Raw genomic sequence first — 21,012 nt, forward strand, 5'->3', positions numbered from 1 at the left:
TTGTGACCTCAGCTTATAACTAGGCTGCTTATAATTAACATTATTGAAGAACTGTGAGTCCTAACCATATCTTCAATAGAAGGGAACATACTGAGAGGGAGAAAAATTCCTATTAATTATTTTTAACAGTTTGTTACACTTTTGCCAGAAGATTCTATTTAATAGCGTTTTCATTTTATAACACTCTACATTTTAAATATATATTTACTAACAGATGCTAGCAGTGTGATTAAAAATATAAGAAGTTATTTGAAGCAAATATTAGTATTTAAAATACCTGCAAGTAACTACACACATTAGTAGGGTGTTGTCTTTTTATTCAAAATCAATGTATTCTATGCTAGCTAAATGAATTATAAAATTGCCAAATGAGTCTCTGGTATTTCCAAAAACGAACTTACCTGATTTCAACCAAAATCCATATTCTTCGAAAATTATATAGTGTGTACTCCAATATATATAAATTATCAGTAGAAGTCTCATTTCATATTTTTTTTAACGGCCAGCTTCTTCTGTACTGTCAGTGTTAGAGTTGGCTCTGGTGCTTTCCTGAACAAACAAACAAAAGTGTAGTTAGCAGCCGGGAATCCGTTTCAAGCTCTCAGTTCAGTCCATGCAGGGCTCTTTCAGTAATGATGCAAAATTTCTTCCTATATTTCATTTCTTCGATTTCATATTTTTTCTAAATTAACAATACTTCTCAAATAGATGGAAGTTTGTCACATTAGACTGAAAACAAAAATGCAAACATCAAAATGAATTTGACAGCACAAATTCTTCTGTAGCTGATCTTGTAGTTCTTTTTTATTATATTTCTAAAGACTTCTGACAGAGGTTTTATCTGAATATATAGGAATAAGACTATATACATATACCTATACTTGTATGTTATGTATTTTTTAGAAACAGGACAATTGCAGCAATAACAGTCTATTTTGTTTTCTTTGCTTTTAGGGAGGAAGAGTAAATAAAGTCTCAAACATCCTGAGAAAATTGTACTTTTCCTACGGAGCCCAAAATTAGTGAAATGGATGTCTAAGAGTATTTTATACTTGAAATACAGCACTGTAATTAAAAATCTGAGCATAAAACCTCAACTTACTGCAAAGTAGCTTTTAGTTTTTAATGTGATTAAAGACTTATAAGTTGTAATGCAACTAGTTTTGTATTAACAGATTGAATAGTAGAGTGAATTACAACTGCTACAAAATTCTGATGTAAGTCAGAAGAATCAAAATGGAATCAAAGTGTATTTTCTTTAAATGCAAAATAATATACATACTATGAATCTGCTTAAAAATGTGTGTTGTGTCTGTGTCTGATATATATATAGTTTTATAAAGTGTACTTATACAAATACAATTTTCCAATGATTTCATTTAAAACTATTTATCTGTTTACTGTGACAACTAAAACAATAAAAAAATACATATTATATTTAATTCCACTTCAAGGTTTAAGATAATAATAGATAGATAGATAGATAGATAGATAGATAGATGATAGATAAAAATAACAAGGCATTCATTACTTAATGTTGGTCATAACTTTATTAAGATTTAAAATATTTCAATAGTCTTAATTTTGATACTGTATTTGCTATAGTAATCAACTAAACCAAAAATTCATCTAGGAATATCAGGCTTTCAACAAAGAAAAATGTTTGTCATTAGCATGCCCAAATATTACAGCATTTGAAAAAATAAAAATCCAGTATATGTAAAGAGAAATGACAGAAAAATTTGCCCCAAAGCAAACACAGCAAAAGTTCTAAAGGAATAGCAAATGAAACTTAAACAAAGATGAATTCCATAATAACTCCACATTATTTTTCTTTAAAAACCATAGCAGTTTAGATCTTAAATGATGTTAACATACATCAACAGCCCAGCTCTCAGAAAAATCACAAGATCCAAGTTTCCTTTGCTATCAGCATGTATTTGTCTCCCTTCCAATATTTGAATTGATCTTTATTTATTCAGTATAAATTACTATGGAAATGTTTTAATGAAAAATAACAAAATCCAAGGACAAAAAAAAATAGCTGGTTATGTAATATGTTATTTAATCTTTTTAAATGAAGCGTCATTTTAGAAATAAATAGACTAAAGACAGACTAGTTAATTATATGCATTCTCTTGAGTTAGTTCTTTATGATTTGACAACTTGCACGGCAGCTGTTCCCGTAAATATGACAATAAATTTCTAAATCTCCAGAGAACTGGTAAATACAGGCAGATGCACTTAACTGCTGGTGGGCAACAAAAGTCAGACTGCAGGAAACTGTGGCACTAATGTAGCTCTTGATTAATCTCTAATTACAGTTTTGTCATCTTAGCAGGGAGACAAAACTATATCACTTCCTAAATAGGCAAGCAGCATTTTGGCACCTAGCAACCAACAGTTCGTTCCTATTAGCTGCAGTGGACTCGATGCTGTTACATGGGAGGTGGTTATGGATCACTGCTCTATTATTTATGGAGCAGCATTTCCAGAGGCCTTCACAACGGTAGATAAATTAGCAGCTTAATAGGCCAGCACTAACTAAAAACATAGCATAAGCTGAAACACCAAGTATGAAATTAAAATGTGACTTGCCCATAATGTTTGCATCCTACATGGAAAGAAATGCTCCCTTATTTTTTGTTGATTATTCCACATACATAGCATGAGTGTGAGCATATTAATGAAAACTATAGAGACACCTTTTCAATCACTTCATGTTGTTTCGTAAAGTGCTTACAGGAAATCTTTCAGAGAGACATTTTTAAAAATTCGTTTTCCTCCCCCTGAAGGGATTCTCTTGGTTTCGTTCTTCAGCCCAGGGATGGTAGGTGGCAGGCATTAATTAGAACTAGCACAACCACAAGAGAGCCCTAAGTGTCTGTGTAAAAGTGCCTTATTATGCTCAAAACGGGCAAATGAGGCCGATTTTCATCATGCTTCCACTTCCCTTTCACTTTGGGTACGATGAAAAAGTCTATGAAATGACCTCACACTTCTGTCCGTGTCAGTAATTTGAAAGGAGATATAAAATTCTTAAGAATTTTTTTTCAAAAGCCAATCCATAGGCTGGTTTACTTAATTAAAATTAATTAGCATCTTCCTTTATCCTCATAGTGGAGATCCTATTATTAATATGGTCCTGCTCAGGAGATCCAAAATGTAATATTCAAAATGATGACTTTTCATTTCCTCCAATTTTACTAAAAATTCTTTTTAAACAAAATGGCATGATACATATTTTTAAAGCATCCTGTATTTCTCAATTATATTTTTCAATTCCTATTATAAGAATTTCATCCAAAATGAAAATGTCCTATATTTCATTGTTGCATTACTTCGGAAGAATAATTTTTTTCTGACAACACAAGTTGTAACGTTATTATTTTTTTTAAAAAAAAACAACATTGCAGTGAGATATTATGAACTAAATGAAATTTCTTTTAATTCACCTGCCCTGGATAGCCTACAGCAGTTGAGAAGCCATCTTACTGAAATAAGACCACTCTAGAAACTGTTTCCATTTATAAATTTATCTTTCGATGAATTCTTCCTTAATGATGGCTCAAGTATCTATCATCACAAATTCTGAATGTAGGGGTGCCTGGGTGGCTCAATCAGTTAAACGTGTGACCCTTGGTTTCGGTTCAGGTCATGATCTCACAGCTTTCTGGGTTTGAGCCCCATGCTCTCTGCTGGCAGCATGGAGGCTGCTTGGAATTCTCTCTCTTTCCTCTCTCTCTGCCCCTCCCCCACCCATACTGCCTCTGTCTCTCTCAAAATAAATAAATAAACTTAAAAAAACTCACAAATTCTGAATATAAATTTTCAATATCATTATGTCAATTTATCCCACAAGGAAATAATGGAAGATGGCAAAGATTGGAAAGAAAGCTATGGGTTCAATTCTAGCATATACAGCAGGTGTCTTTGAGATATCCAAGTGAAGATGTAGCTAGCCAGTGTGATAGGTCTGAAATTCAGACAACTTGGAGCTAAAAATTGAAATCTCAGAATCATTATTCCAGAGACAGTAATTGAAGTCATAGGCATGGATGAGATAGTGTAAAGAGAGAATGGAACATGAGAGAGGGTGAAAATCAGGAACAAGCCTTGAGGAATTTCAACATTTAGGAACCAGTTAGAAAAATTTGAAATGGAAAGAAAACTGAGAAGAAATGGCAAAAGAGTACAAGAAAAAGTGGCAAATGTGCCAATGCCAATGCCAAGGGATTTTTGGAAAATGGAAAAACCACTTGAATACAATCAGAAGATCCAGTATTGAGAGGATTGGGGGGGAAACTCGATATACTGACTTATAGGAAAGTGAACAGAACTATTCCAAGAGAATAATGAAAATAGATGGAAACCAACTCTGAGAGAGTTGAAGTGGTGTTTAGGGGTGGTAAGGGTATAAACAGGTAGGAAGTTTATTCTTATGGTTTTCAGTCCCTGAGAGTTTTCTCAGATGCTCATGGCACTTGGGTAACCCTATAACTATGATGACCAGTAGAAATAGTGTAGCAATTCTCAGGTAAGCCTAGCAAGCTTTGTCTCTGTCTCCGTCGGAACTCCCACAAAATGATTAAGGTGAAATTATACCTTTATTCCTAAATTCTGCTTGTTAGGCTAATTTTCTGTAGACCTAACACAACATAGGTTATAAGATAGAAAATCATGTTCTTCATAGAAAAACATGATAAAAACAGAATAATACAGCATAGAGAATATGGAGAAGGTACCTTTGACTTTTTATATTCTCTCTTAATTCACAGACTTGGACCTTTGCTATGAGTATGTTCCTTCTTTTTTTACCCTCCCATTTTCTATTTTCATGCTTCCAAATCTTCTCCTACCACCTGCCCTCAGGAAATCCCTCCTTGCTTCCTGAATTTTGAGTTCCTCCCTTCCCCACAATTCTTATATTCAACCTTGGTCTCTTTTCTGTGCCTTACAGAGTAAAGTATTTCAACTTAGTCGGATGATCATGAAGGTTGTGTTTTGCTTATGTCTTTTGGTTCTAAATAGAAAGTGCTATGGCCTGTAGGCAAGAAGTGAGGGCAAAAGCAGATGCTCCCATTCTAGCTTACTTCCCTATTGAGATGAGCTGTAACTAAGTTTTTCACTTGTTTACCTAAAAATCAAACTCATCTGACTTCAGTGGTAATGCAGTCTAATCTCATTTGCATAGAACATATTCCTTCTTTGAACATGATTTTGATTTCACTTGTGTGGGAAAATTACATAACTATTATTTGCAAATAAATATTTTTTTTTCTTGGGTAAGGTATTATAGGTCCTACCACACTAGTGTAAACTACTCTTTCTTTCTTGGCCCTCCAAATCTCCCCTTACACAGAATGAGGGCAGGGTGGTTTCCAAACTACTATCCTTCTTAAATTTTGAGAAATTTAGGATGTGCGGGATCCAGAGCAATTAATGGTGAAAAGACTGGCTATAGAGAAAAAATATACAACTTCTCTTAAAGAAGGGAACAAGGAGAAAACATATGCAAATGTCAAATAATTAAATAATAATTTGAGTGAATTTTTGTCTATGTTCTCTATTGTCTTTGTGATGAAGAAAACATGCCCAGTTGTTGACAGTAATTACAGTGGAATGGCAGATTGTTTTTGAACTGACTAAAGAAGATTTAAAATAGTTTTTGTTGTAAGTGCCAGGAGAGTGAGTCAACTGGAAAAACATAGTAGAAATTCTGTGCTGATTAAAGAACATTTGAGACTGGTAATCGTAAAATGACAGTGGTACCAATTTTATTCTAATCCATAATTTTCTTGAACAGTAATCAGCTGCAAAATAATAGAAAGTTAGTAAATATTTTTGTTCACCCATGGTTTGGGTTTTGCCAAATTAATAATCTAAGATAAAGAAGCAAGATTGTTACTGTAATGATAGACCATGGAAACTAAACTGAATGTGAACAAAAACAAAAGGAGAAGGGGCATAACTGATAAAAAGAAGAGAGTCTCCAAGAACTCAGGAGAAGTCCCAGTAGGGATATTGGAGCTCTCAAGCTAGAATTATAGGAAAATTTTATCAGAGAATCCCATGCTCTATTTCAGTGATTTGGGGTTGTAGAGTTATTTCCGGCAATGACAGTGTTCAACATGTGACTTTGGTAGTGTGGATGAAGTAAAGTTAAATCAAGAAACATGTATGTCAGGGAACTGGATGAGTCAGTCCTGTGGATATTGACATGTCCACAGAAGACAGAGAAAACCCTCATGCGCCAACATTTACACTTTATGAAGAAGGAGCCAGTGATTCAGCTATAGAGCACTAGCCCCCCAAATAGGTTATTTTTACTTTATTTTATTTACTTATTTTAAGTAGGATCCATGCCCAATGTGGGGGCTTGAACTCATGGCTCTGATATCAAGAGTCAGATGCTCAGGGCGCCTGGGGGGGCTCAGTCAGTTAAGCATCTGACTTGGGCTCAGGTCACGATCTCAGAGTTCATGGGTTCGAGCTCCGTGTTGTACTCTGTGCTGACAGCTCAGAGCCTGGAGCTTGCTTTGGATTCTGTTTCCCTCTCTCTCTCCCCCTCCCCCACTCGTACTCTGTCTCTCTCTAAAAAATAAATAAACATTAATTTTTTTTTTAAAAAAAGAGTCAGGTGCTCTACTAACTGAGCCAGCCAGACATCCCTTTACTTTATTTTAAATAACGTGAATTGGGAATAATTGTCTGAAGAAGCAATCAACAACAAGGAGGACACCAGCCCCTCCTCTAAGCCACTAGTCAAATCAAAGAATTAATACAGGATAATGGAAAACAACACTGGAAAAAAAATTCTAAAACGCTCCATAGGAAACACTATAAATAAAATAATTGTTTTTTCCCTTAAAAAACAGATTGCTTGTAGTTTAGATAACTGAACTATTAAACTATTAAAAAATAAACAGAAATGAGTATATTACAGTGATTATAATTTTAAAAGTTCTCGTTTTTAGCATTCCTAGATTACTTTTCTTCTATAAAAAGACGGGGAAAATCTTCATGAAGCCTTGAGCAAGAGGTGTCATCTGAGATAGTGTGTGAATGGGGTGGAAATGCCAGACAAAACCTTCCTTAGTGAGCACATGAAACGCCTAGCTAACCTTCAAGAAGAGACACAGTCAATTAGTTTTAATAGTTTGGGTATTCGGGAAGATTTGTTTAATGATGACACCCTCATTTTACTGAATCAATACTGGGGGTGTTTTACAATGAAATGTCTCTCTCTTGTGAGTAATTTACAATAAATAAATCCATAAATCTATCAAGACAGAAAATAAAGCCCCTTTACTAGTCTGGGAATCTATAAGATATGCATGGTTAAAGCTCAGCAAGAACTTTTGACACCAAAGTTCCAGGTCAGCAGATAGGTCACTGGACCTCTAGCAGTAAATTTGGGCAGGGCTGTTCAAAATGACTTACTCATTAAGGATTTGTTTACTGATCATGGGTTTTTTGTGCATAAATAAGGTATATCAAAAAGTGGATTACATTTTTGCAGAAAACAATCTCCTTACTTGACATTTGCTATCAGGTTCTATCCTTCTTAATGTTGTGTGTTTACATTCTATAGTTCAGTCTCTGTGTCATAATTCAGACACTTACTAACTAGTTCTGTGACCTTGAACAATTTAATCTCTCTATGCCTCGGTTCCTTTATCTATAAAATGAGGTAGTAATAGCACTTGCTTATATAATAGTTTTGAGAGTTAAATAAATTAGTCTGTGCATAGTACTTAAAGCAGGAAAAAAAAAAAGCCAGGCATGGAGTAAGCACTCAGTAGCTATAATCTATTACTGTTACATTATTGTCATTATTATTAATGGTAAAATGACCAGGGTAGCAATATTATATATAATACTTCAGGCATGAGAAGGAAGTAAGTGTTTACATTTTTAGGAATATAACTAATTTTTATGCCCTTTATTGAAATTTCTACAAGTCAATATATCAATTTTTAAATCCGGTTATTGATCTTTCAGTAATAATCAGAAACACAATGTAAGCGAAAATGTTCAATTTTCTAAGTTTTTTTTTTTTTTTTTAAAAGGTGAAAAAAAACGGATGGACATAGGCATTGATCCTCTACTGGAAAAAAAAAAAGTGTATTGGAATTACAAATGATCCATCTACATTGATTCTTTGGGCTTTGTAACCATTTGGGTACATTTGCCATCCTCCTCTTTCTCACTCAACATTAGGTCCTTGATTTCATTTTTCCAACCATATATACGCGTTAGTATATCTCTGGCAAAAGCACAACTGGCATTTTTACATTTTAATTATATTCATCTTTCTTTCAGCAACCTGAAACTGTCGCTGCACTGAATGATAGTAAAAATGAACATTCATTTAGTATTTACTAAATGTCAGGCCCTATTTTAAACAATCTCATGGACAAGACACTATTAAAATTTCACATTACAAATGGAGAGACAAAGAGGTGGAATAAGTTGCCAAAGTATGTAGAGCCACTAAATGGTAAAGGTAAAATGTCAGACTTCCTTCAGGAAATCTGACTCTAAGCAAGAGTCAGATTGACACTTTGCTGAGTAGTCTGGACTGCTGTAAGCTTCACCATCCTCTGACCCTGAGGCATCCTCTGGTAGCTAGTCACAAAGACAATTAAACTAGTCAAGGCATCTACATTGTGATTGCCATGTAAGATCTTGCTTCTCAAGGGAGGTTGGTTGGCTTGCTTATTGCCTGCTGCAATAGGTGTTAAGACTTACTCCTGGTTCTTTAACTACTGTGCAACCTACTGAGTGTGAAGCCATTATATGGTCTGTGTGGAACCATCTCATGATGGGAAAAAATGTCACAATGCTGATGCTTTTAGTGTTTGCTGTGCCGTGAGCAATGAATAGATCAGTACCCTCATCTATTGGGACTTATTATCTACTTTTAGCACCTTTGAAGTTGTGGTAAATCCACCTGCTCGTTTGCTTAGTTATCTCTTTTGGAGTCTTGATGCCCCTTGTCATCTTCTATAAGATTAATGTTCTTCCTTGACAAATATATATATTAATCACTAATACTACTGCCTCTCAAATTTATCCACTGGGTCCTTAGCTCTTCTTCCCATTGCTAATCACCTCTGACTCCCTGAGTCAGGGTGAAATATCATCCAGGATCAAATCCATTGGATGGGAAATATTTCATTCCACATTTTACATGTTTATAAGATTTATATACTTTATAGTATATTACAGTATATTCTTTGAGGCAAGGCTATTTATACTTTATTTCTGTAACACCAGATGCTAGTATATTTCATGATATATAAAAGATACTCAATACGTGTATGTTGAATGAATGAATGAATGAATGAATGAATGAAAAAATTAATGAATGAGCAATTGAAAGAATGTACATACAATAATTGGTTTTTCCTACTTGGCAATTGTTCCATTATCACTTTTTACTTCTACTACCTACTTAGAGCAGAATGGGTCTCCCCCGTTGAAATGCCTTTCTTCTGAGAGGCACTGTATACTGTAAAAGTGTACTCATTAGCATTCAGTCATTCTGCATGTGTTCTTTTTGAAAAGCAATGTGACACTGTATAATAATACCCCTTAAGCTCCAGGATTAATTAGCAGAATTCTAATCATAGATTTGCTCTAAGCAGCTCATTTGATTTTTCTGAACTGCAAGAGACTCATCTTTTAAAATGAAGCTATTAATATTTGCTTTATGTCACAGATTTTTTGAAAAGAACAAATGTTATTAATCTATGCAAATAAGTTGCAAAGAATTTGGCTGCAAGTAAGAGAATGGCCAGTTTAAAATAGTTTGAACAATGAGATATATTGTCTCAAATAAAAAGGAATTAGGAGGAAGGGAGGCTCCACGTTTTATTAATTCAGTGACTTGACAATATAATTGGGTCATTGAGAAAGTGGTCTTTCCCTTTTTCTCTCTGAAGGAAAAAAATGGAAAGTCCTGAGTATGGCTCTTTAATCTAACACTATGGTACCAAGGGGTTTCTGTGATTCTATGTTCCACATGCAGACATGACAGCATCTGGAAGCCAGAAAAAGCAGCTATTTCCTTTTTAATGTATTTTTAAGATTGAAGAAAACAAATCCCCACTGATTGCCCTCATGTTTGATCGACAAAAGAATAGGACCACCATGATTTTCCTTATAGCAATGTTTCTCAAGCTTCATGCATACTGATTCAGTCCTTTCCATCTCTGCTTCTTCTCTGCAAGTTCAGCATTTACATTACATTATACATTGTACACAGGTGAGCAAAAGTTGTAAATAAATGCCTATGGATTTATTTTCAAAGATCTAATCTCAGTTGAGTATTAAAAAGACACTAAGTACAGACTCCTTATAATATTGTTGAAGAATCATTCACCATCTGTGACACACTGTCCAATCAAAATTATCTTATGGCAAAGTATAAAGCTCCTAATCATGATCAAAGTCTACCATGCTGAGAACAATGAACTCAATGTTGACACTATCTTCCGATTTCCACCAATAAACTTTCTACCATTTTTACCATTAAACTTTTGATCTCAATAATATTTTTGCTTCTAATGTGTAGCTAGTCTTGCTATTTTAAAAACTGCAAAAACATCCATCAGATCTGTTACTTATACATTTGTGATCCTACTGGGCAGGCTCAATCTCTGGGTTTTTTTTTTAATGTTTATTAATTATTTTGAGAGAGATACAGAGTGAGCAGGCAAGGGGCAGAAAGGGAATCAGAGAATCCCAAGCAAGCTCCACACTGTCAGCATGAAGCCTGATGCAGGGCTTGAATTCATGAACTGTGAGATCATGACCTGAGCAGAAACCAAGAGTTGGACGCTTAACTGACTGAACCACCCAGGTGCTCATCAATCTCTGTTTTTTGATAAAGACCTATTATTTCACCTGCTGCCACATCTTATAGGACAATGTAGCTCCTACCAAAAATAAGGCAGTAAAAAATGAATTCACAAATGTAGAACAAAATCTTTTACTAGGGACCCACCAATTGGGCAGCATTCACACCAAACTGAAGAATATAGCCTAGGTCTTCATAGAGACATACTACATGTGTCTGGGTAACAACTTTCCATGTGAACAAGCACATGAGCAAGGGGTCACCATTATTCCCAGCAAGAATGTCCACAACAAGATAGTACGCTCTGCCACACATCTGATGAAGGGGCTTCAGAGTGGCCTCATGAGAATTATCCCTATTTTGTCACAGAAGAAGGAGAGAGAAAGGAATAATTATGTTCCTGAGTCTCAGCCCTGGATCAGGAAATCATTTAAGTAGATTCTGACACTAAAGAAATGTTGAATCTCTTGAACTTTGGCAATCTGTCCAACCTTAAGGTTACTCTCAGCCCATAGCTGGAATGGATTTCAAAACACCATATGGAGCCATTTGAATCTTTCTGCTATACTGTAATATTGTCAATAAACCTGGGACAACAACATAAAAGTAGACTGAGAAGTAAATCTAGCTCTCTCCAAAATATTGACCCAGTGTGACCCTTCTTTGGCAAAGATACAACATAGAACCATTGTGTTTAATGAATAGCAAATGTTCAAAAAGGACAGAAAAAGGAGAGTAGAAGCAGTAAAAAAGGAAATTCAAGATCTAGGCCCAAAGAGATAAGTTGGAAAAATATATTTGCTCTTGTACAGTTGCATGCATGAGTATGTGCATATATACATGCAATTGTACATGAGCATATTCATATACATATGTGTATACTGTGTATGAGCATATACATAATTGTGCATATACATACACATGCACCTTTATATATGTTCATATTCACATACATGTATAAATATAAATTTATGAATAGACTATTTAATAAATGATTGCGTTTGATAGAAGTGATCTGGTCCCCCTTTGTGAGGCTAAATGAGAGATATACGTAAGGTAAAATCAATTGGTGATTAGTAGCAGAAACAAAAACTGTACAACAAGCTCCTGATGGATCACTAGAGAAGAGCAGTGCTTTGCAAGGCCCAGTCATGGGGAAGTGCTCATTTGACTGCATAACTGGAACTAGGGGAAGTTTTTGGATATTAATTCCCAGACCTTATTCGTGAAGAAACTGATCCAGAGCAGAAGCTAAACATATATACATGATTAATCCAAATAGCGATGCTCAGGATATGAAACAAAATACAAAGGACTGGATAATCCATCTCCATTTGCACTGTTCCCAAATGTACCTTTCAGTTCCATCATTCTATTAAGCTGGGCAATGTGACTTCTCCTCTTTCCTTTAATTCTCTATCATCCTTTAAATACATTGCTTCACTTGAAGAAACACGGGTTTGTTTTTGCAATGTAATAAAGTCCAACTAACGATAAAACACCACACCTTTCGTTTACTTTATACTTTTGCAAAAACATTTCTTCTATAGCTACATACATTGAAGATGGTAATTATTCATTGAATCACAAAAGTAGACATTGAATTATAAATTTATATGTTTCAGTTCAATTTTCAAGAAAGAAATAACCCATTCTCCTGGTGTGATAGTGTCTATAAATATCATTTATCTTATAAGGGTACATGTTATTGTTTCATAATGCTAATATTTAAAAAGTTCTAAGATGTCTCATTAAAATTCCATCTCAAAATTATCATTAGAATATATGAAAAAATTAGGTATTATTTAAAATTTAAATGATACTGAAATTTAAATTTAAAATTTAAATGATACTAAAATTTAAATGATACTAATGTTTATAATATAAAACATTATAAGAAATATATGAAAGTAAGAAATTAATCAATCAATGAATGTGTTAGGGTTCTCCAGAGGAACAGAATCAATAGGATGTATGTGTGTGTGTCTATATCTGTATCTGTATCTATACATATATCTATATCTATATCTATATCTATATCTATATCTATATCTATATCTATATCTATATCATCACCTATATCTAACTATATCCACAGGAAGAGATCAAGACAGAAAAGTAATAGAATAGGTTTATGATACAAATTAGAAAACTCACCAACTGACCATGTTGTTTTGGAGGGACTTTAGGACATTTTGATTACCAAGGTGATAAGGAATGCACTAATGAGGGTGGCAGGAGCATAGTTTAAAATCTCATTAATATCTGTGCTTTTATTGAGATATTGAGATTTTAGTTAAGAGAGGCTATTACAGAAAGAGCCTCTCTGGTAATAATGGAGATGTTGCAGTCTTGGAATAGCAGAGGCCAGATGGCAGCATTTAACTGTCTGAACTAAGGTAAGTGTAATTAATGCAATGAGCAGCAAAGTTGGGAGGGCAGACAGGGGTGCATAACACCCAGAGTTCTAGGAAGATGGCTCATAAAACATAGGCAGCTAAGAAATATACATATAATATATACAATCAATTAATAAACATAATTGAAAAATATTAAGAATGAGGTTAGCAATGCCAAATGTCTTTTTCAGTTACCAGACTAGGCCAGTTCTTAGAACCATATTCTATTGACTTGAGCTGGGTCTCCATGAGAAAGGATCCTGCAATACCAGAGCAAATACATACCACTGTGATTTCTCAAGTCCTTCTGAAAAGGCCAACTACACGCTGAGAGAGGGGGGTATACAGGTCCTTTGCGGATTGTGGGAAAGAAGATTCAAGCTTATGCCGATGTTCAAGGAAGCCGTGCCATCATGCCTCCTTCTCATAGGGGTAAACAAAGCCCTTGTTCAGTTCCATTTCACAGCAGGTCTATTGGTTCCACACATACCCTTGGTCAGTGGCATGCTGGCTAATATTTACAAACTGGCTTGCTGAGGAGGAAAAAAGTCTATTTTTTTTATAGCCGTTGTTTGTTTCCATGGTGTAAAGCCTCCCAGCATGACTGATTTCAAGGTCGCAACGTGAGGATATGGATTTGGGAAAAGGTGTGCAGCTCCAGCACACCACGGCACACGGTGCTGTTTCCTCAGATCACAAATACATAATTGGAATGGACGTACTTAACAGTTGGCAGGAAACTCCTATGGGTTCTTTCACTATACAGGAAGAGTTATTGGGGTAGGGGAGAATTCCCACCTCCCCAGCCAATATAGTTAGAAAACAGTACTTGTCCTGCGGTATGGGATGAGTTAGCAGTGATAACACGACCTTCAAATACCTAAAGAATGAAGGGGTGGTGGTTCTTGTGTGACACAGGTTGGGTTCTCTGAAACAAGGCTGAAACTGAGTTTTGTGTAATATGTTTATGAGATGTCAGCTCCTAGGAAAGGAGGAGGATGACATGCATCTAGGCAGAAATCAAAATTCAATGCAGAACTGATCACATTTTGGCCAACCCTGCTGGGAGTTCTGGAGTTAGCATGTCTGTCACAGTGTCCCATATTGGATTAATGTTTTGGCCTTTTGTACCCTACCTTGATCATTTCTTGGATGGGCAAAGGGACTTTAGGACATTTTTTTTTACCAAGGTGATAAGGAATGCACTAATGAGGGTGGCAGGAGCATAGTTTAAATGGATGGACTTAAGCAAAGGGATTCTCTGAAGCTAAGGAAGACTCCGAACGTTCTTCAAAACTGGATGCTTTCTACTCACCACACTCCATATAGACAGGTAGGCAGCAAGTTCTTCCTCAAAAGGGGTCTGGATGGCACATCCCTGTGTTAATCTATCTATCTTAATTTCCATTTAATTTACCAATCAGAAATCTGCAAAACCCTTATGAATCATGGTGGATAACGGTACCAATTGAAAACTAAGGCAACAAATAGTAAAGTAAAATTACAATACTTGAGAGGTCTTGGTGGCAGCCATAAAAATTACACCTCTCAGATCTGCTTCAGGAACCAAAACTGATTGATGGCATTAGCCATTCCCCTTTTGGATCCACTGCTGTGTTTACACTGAGTCCATCTTCCCACAAACTGCTCCCAGACAATGATCGACAACAGTGAGTGTAGTAATGTAAGACCCAAGATCCAAGACCCAAGATTCCTGCAAGACCCAAGATCCTTTAGTTAGCAACTGTGGCCTGAGGACTTCACATCAGCCCAGCCAAAACCTTTCTGAGACAGTGCTGTGGTCTGAAACTGTTCCTACCTGTGGTAGGACGGATAATGCTCCCCCAAAGATTTCTGTACTCTAATCCTAATCCTCAGAACCTATGAGTATGTTGCCAAACATGGGATATCAACTGCCCTAGTGACTAGAATTGTCCAGCATGAGCTGAACTCTGTCAGACCTACCAAGTTACCTTGTTGGTACATCCAACAGCAATTTTAAAGTGGAGGCATTACATTTGGAATCAAGCTTGAGAAGGTTCTCATGATACATGTAAGCTTACATGAAAAGGTAGCCCAGAACCCTTATCATCTGCTACAACTGAAATGATGCTTCTCCCTTGGTTTACACATACAGACAGACAGACAGACAAATATAGATACATATTTTTATATCTATATATTTATATAATGACTGAGTGTTGAAACTAGCTAGCAGAGAGGAAACACTTTGAGCTTCATTCTCAGATAGGTAATTTGGTATGTGGAGATGAGCCAAATATAAACTACTCATGTACTATAGACCCATTCAAAGGTGTCCCATATCAGTGAGGAGAATTCCTACCAAAGGGTAGGGCTTCAGCCACAGCATCTCATCATCTTTCTCTGAGGAGAGAAGTAGATGAGTATATACCTGGAATAATGTGCAAGGGCAAATGGCTCAGCAGGTTGGGCAGAAACCTGAAGAAGCAAGATGTAAATATCCAGAACAATAAAGTCAGGGAAAGAGGTATATGGATGGGGCAAGCAATGAGAAGATCTTTGTAAAATGTCATATTACTGTAAGTGCTCAATTTTACTGGTTGTGATTATTATTGTTGTAGTGGCTATTAATTTTTTGTTCTCTATTTCACAATGATAGGTTTAATTCATCCTTGTTAATTAATCTCATTTAGCATATGGTAGGCCATTTCAGTTTGTTGGCAAACTCTCTTCAGCTTGACAGATTTGCCTGCATGATTTCTTGGATAGGTCTTTCTCTTCATTTCATCTATTTAGTCTTTGTCAAATCTATTGATCAGATTTTGGCCATCCAGAATTGAAATTCTGTATACTTTTTTCTTTCAATTTTTGAATCTCATTGATTTTTTGCTTTTCTTTAGAAGCTTTTCTCAATTATACTTATAACCCTTCTATTGAGTGTTATATCTTGGAAACTAATGCTTAATTTCTAAAAGTTCTTTCTTCTTTTGAGCTGCTTTTTTATTGGCATTTATTCTGATTTTTATTTTTTGAACTCAGTATAAGGATTATACTTAAAGTTTTGTTTTAAGTTTTATACTATACTTCTATAGCATACTCTATTTCTCCTAGGATTATGTATGTATGTATGTATATATTTATATTTATTTCCTAGTGTTTTTTTTTATTTTATCCTAAAGTTATTTAAAAATGTTATTTATCTTAATCTTTCTTGTTTAGCCTTTTCTTAAAACTTTGGCAACACATGGGTATTCATCCATATTTAATAATGAGCTCCCTGACCCCAATATAAGCTTACAAAGCTCTGGGCACATGGGTGGGCTTGTTAATATAAAGGCTTTACTTTTGAGTGAGAAGCTACGCTGCTTACCTGGAAGCCATCATTAATTGGGGGGGGGGGGGTGATCTAAATGCAAGCCACAGAGGTCTTTACTCTAGGGATCATCACGTTCACTAGCTGCCTTACTCTCTTCCAGGTGGTTCATACACTTTGTTTTAGTTTAAGGAAAGTTCTCAGCTGCTACTATTCTATTGGAAGGGACAAGCCAGTCTTTTGTACATGGATCTGTAAAATGTTCTCTGCCTTTCATACCCACATATATCTGCACTTTCACAAACATGATATGTTCTAGCATAGGGTCTCTCTAAAGTAAGATCAAATTGGTCAAATATATCCTCAGTTGGAATCCTTGTCTGCTTCATCAGTGAACAGAGTGAAACAAGCATAGTTCTTGCTTTCAAGAAGTTCAGACTCTAAGAGTGTTGATAAACACAGAAACAGATCATTATAATGCAATGTGGAAAACACAGTGATAGGTTTTTACAGGCCATATTGCATGATCATAGAGACAGGGTAACTAAATCCATTTGAGAGTCAGTGTAAAGCTTTTGATGTCAGGTAAGATTTCCTGGGAGAGGGAGCATCACATTTCTTAAGGCCTCATATGTCACTACTGATGCATTATGGGAACCAAGACTTGGTTTCCTGGTTGTTAATTTCAGTGTCCTCATATGAAAAGAGTTATAAGTATATTTCTCATAGAGTATTTAAATTTTTTTAAAAAAAATCTTTATTCACTTTTGAGAGAGAGACAGAGCACGAGCAGGAGAGGAGGAGAGAGAGTGAGGGAGACACAGAATTTGAAGCAGGCTCTAGGCCCTGAGCTGGCAGCATAGAGCCTGATGCGGAGCTCGAACTCATGGACCGTGAGATAGTGACCTGAGATGAAGTTGGTCGCTCAACAGACTGAGCCACCCAGGAGCCCCTCTCATAGAGTATTTTATAATGATTAAATGGCATGATACATACAAAGTCCATTCCAAAATGTTTAAAACTAGAAAGATCTTATGTATAGAATGTTCTCAATAAGTAATAATTAATAATTTTTTTCAACTCTGTCATATATATTTTATCATATTTTATCTTCTCTGAAATGGGAATTCTTATGATTCATACCAAAGAAAAATGTCATGTGTCAGGAAATGGATTGGGTTATGATATAGCTGTCATTGTCTGTTCATGGGTGAATTTAGAAATGTTCAGAAGGTATCTATTTATTTTCTTGTCATCTCAACTGAGATATATTTATTGGTCATGCTATAAAGGAGTGAAATTAAAGGTGAATTTTTCATTGTTACTTCAAATGTATTCAGAAAAACAATTCTATAATGTAGAACTGAACCAAAAGACTCATCATATGTACAGAAGATGTCTACAATTAAATGTAGTAGAGACAGCCAAATCTCTTGGAATAGCACTAACATTTTCAATCTGTGACAGATTAATTCACAATGGGCTATGATTTAGGAGACAACATTTTTCTGCCAAAAACCTCTAGTTGACTTCTAAGAAAAGTGTAGTCATTCCTGGAGATTCATATCTCAATTAAAGGGGAGAAATAAGTTTAATTTTGTTTCTTCAATCTGTTTTAGAAGTGTATTGTTAATATTAGAGGAGCAAAATGATGAATGTGGATAAGGACATGCAAAATACCCCTGATAACATGTAAAACTTCCAACCTGCATGATTAAATCAGAAAAATATTTAGTCTTCAACAATGAACTCAGCTTTTTTAATTATTATTATGCTTTAGAGGAAAATAATGTGAATGCCTTTGTTAGTCAAAAGAAATGAACAAAGCTACAATGAAATATATAGATTTAATCTAACAAAATATGTCTAGTAACTTTGTGTTATAAACTACAAAATACTGATGAAAGAAATCAAAGAAGGCTTAAATAAATGGAGAGATATACAGTGTTTATGGATTGGAAAACTTAATATTCTTAAGATGACAATTATCCCCTAATTGATCTATATGTCTGAAGTAATCTCAGTTAAAATCCAATCAAACAGACTTTTTGTAGGGATGGACAAACTGATTCAAAAATGTATAAGGGAACTAGAATTTCCCAAAAAAAAAGGTGAAAAGAGAAAAAGTTGAAGGACTCATACTAACTGATTTCCAGACTTCAGTGAGGTCTTAATGGTAAGCTTGACATACAGAACAATTTAGTAGAATACAGCATCCAAAAACACACTCATAAATATTGCCAATGGATTTCTGACAAAACACAATTAATGGAAAAAGAAGAGATTTCTCAACTATTGTTTCTGACTAGTCATTTATTTGTAAACAAAAACCAAATAAACAAAAAACTGATCTAAACATTCCACCTTAATAAAAATTACCTCAAAATAATTTCAAAGAAATCAACAAGATATAAAGCTATAAAATTTCTATAAGAAAACATAAGATAATTTTTAGACCTTAGATTAAACAAAGATAGATACATCTCCAAAAACATAATATTTCAGAGAAAAATAATAAATTAGAGTTTATCAAAATTAAAATAATTTGCTCTGTTAAAGACATTGTTAACAGGAGAAAATAATTCCCTGGTTCTGCATGTAAGGTGCTTGGAAGTCACCATGCTGTCCTAACAGCAAGTCAAGAGCTGAATAAACTGAACAGTCATTAACTCTTTTTGAATCTGTAAGACAGGAGAGGACAGAGGGCAAACTGCTGTCCTTCAAATTAGAGACAGACAGATGAATACAAGGACTCAGAGCTTACCAGATCAGAGACTCACAAGTAGAAACTTCCACAGGAACCAATATCAGGGTAGGAAAACCTGAACTTTATTTAACTGACAAATTGATGAAGGTTCAGTGCAGACAACTGAGAGTTAAAAACTCTAGAGGGACCCAGTCATCAATACTATGATTTGCCTCCAGGAGCTTGATCAGATTCCCACAGTAAATACTAAAGAAAAATTCCCTTAGGCTTCCAGGAAAGAAAGAGCAAAAGGAACCATTTTGAAATATGTAAGAGCATCCCATTCTTTTTAACAAGGCCTGTCAGCAGGGGAAATTAGTTAACCAGAGCTTATCAGCTGGAGTATTAATTAGAGCCAAACTAACTTGGGGGAAGGGAACTACCCAACTGCAACCAGCTTTAGTTATTCTCCCTTAAGAGGAGAGACAAAAACAGAAACACTTGTGAAGTTCACAGTCTAGAGGGATAGGCTCAGTAAAAGACTGAGACCTAATTATAGGACTATCGAATGCTTTCCTTCCCTTCACACCTTACCACATTACTAAAGGCCTTTTACAGCGCTGTCATTTACCTGTTACATCATATCAGGCTATCAGGAAAAAAATCACAAGGCATACTAAACAGTCACAAACACAATTTGAAGAGACAGAACAAGCATCATTGGCAGACATGGCAAGAATGCCATGGTGGAATCCTCAGAGAATTTAAAACAACTATGACTACAATGTTAAGGGATCTCTATGGATAAAGAGACACGGAAAAACATGACAGAATGTAAGAATAGTGAGATATAAATCCTAAGAAAAAAAACTAAAAAAAAAGTGCTAGAACTAAAAAGCACTGTAATGGAAATGAATACAGACTTTGAAGGACTTAAAGGAGATTGGACATAGCTGCAGAAAGAATCTCTAAGCTAGAAGATACATCACTAGAGTCCTCAAAACCAAGTAAGTAAATAAATAAAAACAAAGACTGGAAAAAAAAAGATAAAGGAACAGACTATCCAAGGGCTGTGGGACAACTCCAAAAGGTATAACATAAGTATAATGGAATACCAAAAGAAGAAAAACAAAAATGAACAAAAGAAATACTTAAAACAATGATTGAGCATTCTGATGAATTAATGTCAGACACCAAATCACAGATCCTGAAAGCTCAGACAACACCAAGAGTGAACCATAAGATAAAGTACAGACTCTGGATGATTATTATATATATGTCAAGGTAGGCTTAACTTTGTAAAAACTCTACCATTCTGGCAAGTGATAATGGAAGAGGCTATGCAGGTGGGAAGTCATGCAAGAATATGGAAAATTTCTGTACATTTCTCTCAATTTTATTGTACACTAAAAAGTTAAGTCTTACAAAAAAGGAAATTCTTATTATAAATCAGGACCAGAGATATTTAAAGCCATGCAGAAAAAAAAAATTCACAAGCTAGGAGAAAATATTTGAAAACTCCATATAACATAAAGGACATGGATCCAGAAAAATAATATGTATATGTATATGTATATTTATCTATCTACCTACCTATCTACCTATCTATCTATATTTGTGTATGTATACATACATACATTCAACAATAAGAAAATAATGCAATAAAATTTTGATAAAATTCTTCAGTAGTGTACCAGAGAAAACATATGGATGGCAAATAAGCACACGAGGAGATGTTTACAATTATCTGTCTTTAGGGAAATGA

The sequence above is a fragment of the Panthera onca genome, chromosome A1, assembly GCF_046562875.1.
Source record: "Panthera onca isolate mPanOnc1 chromosome A1, mPanOnc1 haplotype 2, whole genome shotgun sequence".
In the NCBI taxonomy this organism is placed as follows: Eukaryota; Metazoa; Chordata; class Mammalia; order Carnivora; family Felidae; genus Panthera; species Panthera onca.